An 8,072-nucleotide genomic window follows, 5' to 3' on the forward strand; every position below is an offset into this window, starting at 1 on the left:
TAATTTTGTGTAACATTTTAATGCTATCATTGTTGAATTTTTAATTTTTAAAAGCACAGCTGGTCTGCATGATAGCCACTGGAGCCCACGGCCAACTGGGCATGGCTGAGGCTGTGTAATTCATGCATTCTCAACCAAGTATATGGCATGTCGCCCCTTTGAGAGAGGCACTGATGACCCAGGAGGCCATTTCTTGGTGAGATAACACAGGGGATGTGTGATCCATCAACCTCTGTGTTATGGTATGACTCATTAGCCTGTTTTTCACCCAACAAGATCTGTTCTTCAAAACCTGAACTCTACGTCCATACAAAGGTGGTATCTAACACCAGAACGAATTAAGTTCTTAACCTGAGGTACCACTCAGCAATCAAGATCTCGAACTCATCACCCACGACACTCAGAGTCTTCCCTTTTCCCTTCTTAGAGAGTGCAGCTGAACACACCCCTTGGCAAAAAGGAGAAAACAGGAAGTTGCCTTCTCAGAGGCTTAAACTTGGGACCTTCAGATTATGAAACTGACCGGCTGCTTCATGTGCTAAGAAGGGGGCAGATAGTGGCATCTCCTCCCCCATTGGGGATGTGGGTAGGGCAGCTCATGGCAGGTCTGGTCACAAGAGGCAGAGCCAGGTGGTTATAGGAGGAGGAGACAATGTTGTTTTTCTCTCACTCCATCCACCTTCCTTGCAAAGATGCACAACTCACAATTCATTGATATTGACACATAGTGACAATGCATCACACCTGGTGAAAACCTTCAGAAATCCAACCTTCAGGAACAGTTAATACCGGCAGCCCAATCCAAAGCAAGTTTAATAAGGAATGTTAATGCAGGAACTCCAAACACATTTAATTGGGCTGAAGCTGCACTGAATTCAGTGAGATTTATCTATGAGAACAGAACAGAATTCAGTGAGATTTATCTCTCCCCTCGCTTCTCCTTTCTACCTGTGACTTGCAAGTGGGATGGAGAAGAGCAGAGAGGGTTTAAGGAACAGAGCAGGGTGGGTAGGCAGGGCCCCCCACAAACAGACTTCGGGTCAGATGAGGAGCCTGGCAAGTTCCCCACACCTGAGCCTCCAGCCAGTGTGGGGAAGGCCACTGATGGCAGGATTCGAAACATAAAAGCTTTCCAATCAAACCAGGAAAGATATTCCACCAAAGGCCTTTTCAAGTAGCAAGGTGTTTTTTTCACCAGTCTTCTCAATCCATTTCCTGTCAGGGAGCCGAGAGCCAAGTTGCTGCTCTGTGCAGAGAAGTAAAGATTTTTTAATCGCTGGCTCAGTTTATTGTAAATATACACCTGAGCAGGGGAAGACAATACAGGCAGGGACCTGAAGGAGCTATTTATGTAGAACAGGGCGATTAGGCCAACTTTTCTGAGCTGGTTCTCCTATTTGGAATTTGGAGAAAGTATTGTGGGCGGCAGTTGCAAGATGATCGCTGCGGCAACAGGGCACAACACAAAATGGCTGCCCCATCTAAAAGAGCAGAAAAAGAGACAGAACCACAAAATGGTGGCATGGTGACCAGCCCCACTCCCACCAGCCAGTGATGTAGAAGCAATAGGGCCAGCCTATTTCAGCACATTTCAGCACTTGCGGCAAACCACAAAATGGTGCCTCCACTGCCAGAAAAGGAGGTGGGGAGGTGTGTGAAGATCTACATCAGGAACAAAGTGGGAATCTTTACCCAACAGCTGAAGAGGGAATCAAAGGCTGTCACTGGGGGTGGAGGGTGGGGGGTGGGGTGTTACTGTCAATCGTGCTGGGAAGGGGCAGAGCCCAGGAGACCCTATAGGACACCCCCTGCCATTTCCTCCCTAGTGTGAGGGGAAACCAGCAGCACCAAGAAGTGGACTGAAGCCATCACTGCTACTGTGGTGGCAGCAGCAGCAGCAGGCAGGGGTGTTCTGAGGCAGGGGCAGAGGGGCAGACCACCCCAGGTGCCATTCCAAAGGAGGGGTGATAAAATGCCGACCCCCGATCAGCAGCACCTCCCAGGGTGTGCGCCACTCACTGTGCACCCCCCCAGGACGCTTGCCACACTCCCCGGGATGCCCGCCATGCCCGCCGGGGGTGGCACGCCACACCCCCTTGGACGCGCAATACATTCCTCAGAGGATGGATTTGGTTTGAGTCCAGGCTGGCAGATGCCTTCCTCTGTCTTTTACCTCCCAAGTAGCAAAGACAGCATAGCTAGCCGAAAGTCGATGCTGCAGATCCTCCATCCAGTGGGGGAAGTGTTGATGAAGGCGGGATTCAAATTCACATGTGCAAGGAACCATGGATTAGCCGCTCATCGCCTTCACCATGCGAACCCCTGACCTGGGTAGGCTCAGACCACCTTATTTCTGGTTAAGAACCAGACATGCTAACTGATTGTGCCGCAGAGAGCAGAGTGGTTCCCCACCACCACCATCAGCCTCCTTTGACCTGAAGTTTATCTGCCGGAGCTGAATAGATGAAAAGCACCAGGGCACTTTCCTGCCATCCAGCAGAGTGGCATAGCGGGAGCGTGCTGGGCCCATAACCCAGAGGTCGATGGATCAAAACCATCCTCTGCTAGGTGCCAATGGCATTTTGCTTTTCCGTTAGACCAGGGGTAGGCAACCTAAGGCCCGTGGGCCAAATGCGGCCCAATTGCCTTCTCAATCTGGCCCACGGATGGCCTGGGAATCAGTGTGTTTTTACATAAGTAGAATGTGTTTATTTAAAATGCATCTCTGGGTTATTTGTGGTGCCTGCCTGGTGTTTTTACATGAGTAGAATGTGTGCTTTTATTTAAAATGCATTTCTGGGTTATTTGTGGGGCATGGGAATTCGTTCATCTCCCCACCCACGAAATATAGTCCAGCCCACCACATGGTCTGAGGGACAGTGGACCAGCCCACAGCTGAAAAAGGTTGCTGATCCCTGCATTAGACAGCACACAAAAGAAAACGGTGAGAGGCATTTACTTCCTGCTACTGGCTGGAATGCTTTGTGTTAAACAGTTCCAGATTCTGCAGTCCTCTGTTCTCTTCCAGCAACAGACTTAGAGCTAACTACCTTCTCTCCAGACAGTGATGGTTCTGTGGAAGGTGGCCAGCAGAGAAGTCTTTTCCTTCAAGAGACCAAGTCCTCAGTCTCTGCCATGCCTCACTGGAGCAACTCCATGCAGTATCTTTGCGACAGAATGAAAAGACCCCCATTTAGTGTGCCAATGGTACAAAGGCATTTTGTGAGGTTGCCAATCTTGTAGAACCTGTCTTCAAGTTCTACACTTTATTCTGACTCTTACCTTTTCCAGGGGTCAAGACAGCAGAACTAAGTAAAAGTTTCCATCCTGAAATCCTGCATCCCATGGGGAAAAGGGCCGACGAGGGTGGGATTCGAACCCACGCATGCAGAGCACAATGGCTCTGGCCAGAGCAGCGATGTCACGCTGGCCACGTGACCCGGAAGTGTCTCCGGACAGCGCTGGCCCCTGGCCTCTTAAGTGAGATGGGCGCACAACCCCAGAGTCTGTCAAGACTGGCCCGTACGGGCAGGGGTACCTTTACCTTTACCTTTTATGTTTTATTATGTTTTTATTTATGTTGGAAGCTGCCCAGACTGGCTGGGGCAACTCAATCACATCTGTGGGGTATAAATAGTAAAATAGTCCTCTGTCGTCCCCTTCTCCTTGTGCCCTCCATCTTTCCCAACATCAGGGTCTTTTCCAGGGAGTCTTCTCTTCTCATGAGCTGGCCAAACTATTGGAGCCTCAGCTTCAGGATCTGTCCTTCCAGTGGGCACTCAGGGCTGATTTCCTTCAGAATGGAGAGGTTTGATCTTCTTACAGTCCATGGGACTCTCAAGAGTCTCCTCCAGCACCATATTTCAAAAGCATCAATTCTTTGGTGATCAGCCTTCTTTATGGTCCAGCTCTCACTTCCATACATCACTACTGGGAAAACCATGGCTTTCACTATACGGACCTTTGTTGGCAAGGTGATGTCTCTGCTTTTTAAGATGCTGTCTAGGTTTGTCACTGCTTTTCTCCCAAGAAGCAGGTGTCTTTTAATTTCGTGGCTGCTGTCACCATCTGCAGTGATCATGGAGCCCAAAAAAGTAAAATCTCTCACTGCCTCCATTTCTTCCCCTTCTCTTTGCCAGGAGGTGATGGGCCCAGTGGCCATGATCTTTGTTTTTTTGATGTTGAGCTTCAGACCATATTTTGCGCTCTCCTCTTTCACCCTCATTAAAAGGTTATTTAATTCCTCCTCACTTTCTGCCATCAAGGTTGTGTCATCTGCCTATCTGAGGTTGTTGATATTTCTTCCGCAATCTTAATTCCGGCTAGGGATTCATCCAGCCCAGCCTTTTGCATGATGAATAAGCAGGGAGACAATATACAGCCTTGTTGTACTCCTTTCCCAATTTTGTACCAATCAGTTGTTCCATATCCAGTTCTAACTGTAGCTTCTTGTCCCACATAGAGATTTCTCAGGAGACAGATGAGGTGATCAGGCACTCCCATTTCTTTAAGAACTTGCCATAGTTTGCTGTGGTCGACACAGTCAAATGCTTTTGCGTAGCCAATGAAGCAGAAGCAGATGTTTTTCTGCAACTCTCTAGCTTTCTCCATAATCCAGCGCATGTTTGCAATTTTGTCTCTGGTTCCTTTGCCTGCACCCAAACTTGGATTCATTCCCCGGTACAAGGTTTTAAAATGATTCAGAATGCTGATAAACAGGTAAGGTGATTTGTGGAAAGTGAGCATGGGTTAGGGATTTTAGTTAGTGCTATTTCTCTGTTTTTAATAACTGAAAAAGTATTTAAACTAAACTAAAAAAAAAAAAAAAAGGATCCTCCCACTGGGACTCAAACCCAGTTTGGGGTGATGATGAGGGTGTCAAATCCTAACCACTAAACCACCAGGTAGTACGACAGGATCTGCCTGCAGACAGGTTTCTTTCTTAGCACATCACTCAGTGTGACCCAATGTGCATTGCAGGGGGTTGGACTAGATGACCCTTGGGGTACCTTCCAACTCTACAATTCTATGATTCTGTGACCTATTGAAAAGGAGCCAGAGTCAGGCTAGTGCTCCTTCTTCCTGGCAAAAGGATTCCCTGACCGGGAATTGAACCCGGGCCGTGGCGGTGAAAGCGCCAAATCCTGACCACTAGACCATCAGGGACAGCTGAAACTAGCACCACCTCCCTGACTTTTCATTCCTTCACTCAATGGGCTTTGTTTGTTTGTTTTAAAGACAGTTTTGCTCTGTCCAAGCACATGGGCTTATCTAAGACACCAGCACACATCCTCTCCCACCCAAAGCATCACTCCTGTCCTTGAATTCACAAGATAAAACACTTGGAGCTCTTGCTCAGAAACATAGCCATCAACCTTTCCCTTTTCTTGCAAGGAATCCTATTCGGAATAAGGGAATTTCCCTTAAAAAAAGGGAAACGTTGACAGCTATGCTCAGAAAACAGAGGGGGCACACACCCTTTGCAAAAACAAAGAGATCTGCAAGCTGCCTTCTCTGAGGCTCGAACTCAGGACCTTCAGATTATGAGACTGACGCGCTGCCTACTGCGCTAAGAAGGCTGCACAGAAATACGCCTGAGCACATTTTCAACAGAAACCCATGTCAAGTGTGGCCACAAGACAAAACCTCTGCAAGAGCATTACCTCCATAAGGGGAGAGGAAACACTTTCCCTTGCAGCATTTGGGGACTTTACAACGCACAGAAGAGGCTGGTCAGAGAGGTGGCATGCTAGATTATAAAATTATGCATGGCATGGAGAAAGTGGAGGGAGAAAAGTTCTCTCATAACCCCAGAACTCGTGAGCATGCAGTGAAGCTGAAATTTGAAAGATTCAGGGCAAGAAAGAAAAGTATTTCTTCACGCACCACATTTAAAACAATGGAACTCATTCCCGCAGGAAGCAGTGATGGCCACTGAACTGGATAGCTTTAAAGAAGGATTAGACAAATTCAGGGTGGACTGTTCAAGGCTGGTAGACCATTGTGAGAAGAGGATGCTAGACTAGGTGGGTCATGGGCCTGATCCAGGAAGGTTCTCCTTATGTTTTTATGCTCCCTGTTTGGAAATCTATCCCCTGCCAGTGTGGTGAGACTTGCCAAATCACTAGACCAGCCAGGTCTGGACCAGGGTGTTGCTGTTCCACTTCTTGATGGGCCTGTTACCTAAATTCAAGGGCTCATCTAGGCTTCCATTGGCGCCCAGCGAGACAGCTTGTTGTTGTTTAGTTGTTTAGTCGTGTCCGACTCTTCGTGACCCCATGGACCAGAGCACGCCTCCTCACTTTCTGCCATCAATGTGTCATCTGCATATCTGAAGTTGTTGATATTTCTTCCGGCAATCTTAATTCCAGCTAGGGATTCATCCAGCCCAGCCTTTCGCATGATGACAGCACACATTAATGGCAACTAACTGTTCTGTGTCCAGCAAACAACGCAGTACTTCTTTGGAAAGAAAATGACCTCCTCACTAGCTGTGCGAGTAGTGATGGGGTATCAGATGAAGTCGCCAGTCCTGTGACCTGGATTTGTGCATGTCTTCCTCTCTTTTTCGCCCCTTGGAGAGGTGGGGGCAGCACAGCTATGCAAAGGTTTCGATGCCAGGGCGCCTGGCCACTGAGGAAAAGGTCCAGCCACCTCCTCTTGCAACTTGGGAGTCTTGTTTCGGGGAGAAACTAGAATGGTGCTTGCTTCTGCCCTGGGCAGCCAAAGTAGCTCAGCTGGGAGAGCATTAGACTGAAGATCTAAAGGTCCCTGGTTCAACCCCGGGCTTTGGCAAAGCTTTACTGGCTGCATTCCTTTTGCATAGCCCATTCACTGATGGGCATTACACCAAAGGACGCTCCCCTTGCTATGTGGAAAACTTCAGAAAAAGGGAGCTCTCCTTTGAGCCTGGGACGGTGGGATGCTGATCTGTTGTGCTTTACTCACATGGGCCATTCTATACAAGATCTCAAAGTAGCTGTCTTATTACAAAAGAACTTCAGAAATAGACTGGAAAGAGAAGTTGCTGAATTGCAACTTATTACCAAACTTAAAACCATAGAGAAACCTGGTCTGAGTAGAGACATTGGATTTTTATCTCGTTATACATGATAAAGCTATTTTTAGCCATCTCATCCCTTGCTTTTTCCTGTAAGACCAATTGCAGTTGTTAACAGTCGTCAACAGGTTTACCACACCGATCAGCCAATCACCCATTCCCACCACCCTTCTGAGTAATACCCCAGGTTTGCAGTGTTTGAGTTCAAAGTTGTTACCAAGGTGTTTGAGAACCAAGGTACCACTGTACACTCTTGACAAAAGTGAGAGAGCTGCAAGTTGCCTTCTCTGTGGCTCAAGGAGGGGGCAGACATTGGGGTCTCCTTCCCCATTGTGGATAGGGGGCAGTGGGTAGGGCAGCTCATGACAGGTCTGGTCAGAGGAGGAGCAGCAAACACATTTTGGTTTTGGCTCTGCCCTCCTTCCTTGCAAAGATACACACCACACTATGGTCACTGATCTTTGCACTGTGGCAAGACATTCTCATTGGGAGAACACAGAAAATGCAGTCTTCAGGAACAGTTCATTCATCTCAGAAAGCCCAATGCAATGCAAGTTTACTTGGAGGCAAGCCCTGGAGATTTAACCATTGCCATTTTCTTGTGGAGCAGGGTACTGGCATCCCCTCTTGCCTCTTCTGAGCCTCGTTTCACAGATGGTCGGGTTGCACTTGTTCCCCCCGAGAAGCTGAATTATGTCAGCTGGGAGAACATTAGACTGAAGATCTCAAGGTCCCTGGTTCCGGCCTAGAATCATAGAATCATAGAGTTGGAAGAGACCACAAGGGCCATCGAGTCCAACCCCCTGCCAAGCAGGAAACACCATCAGAGCACTCCTGACATATGGTTGTCAAGCCTCTGCTTAAAGACCTCCAAAGAAGGAGACTCCACCACACTCCTTGGCAGCAAATTCCACTGTCAAACAGCTCTTACTGTCAGGAAGTTCTTCCTAATGTTTAGGTGGAATCTTCTTTCTTGTAGTTTGGATCCATTGCTCCGTGTCCGCTTCTCTGG

Source organism: Podarcis cretensis (assembly GCF_951804945.1).
Source record: "Podarcis cretensis genome assembly, chromosome: 2".
Classification (NCBI taxonomy): Eukaryota; Metazoa; Chordata; class Lepidosauria; order Squamata; family Lacertidae; genus Podarcis; species Podarcis cretensis.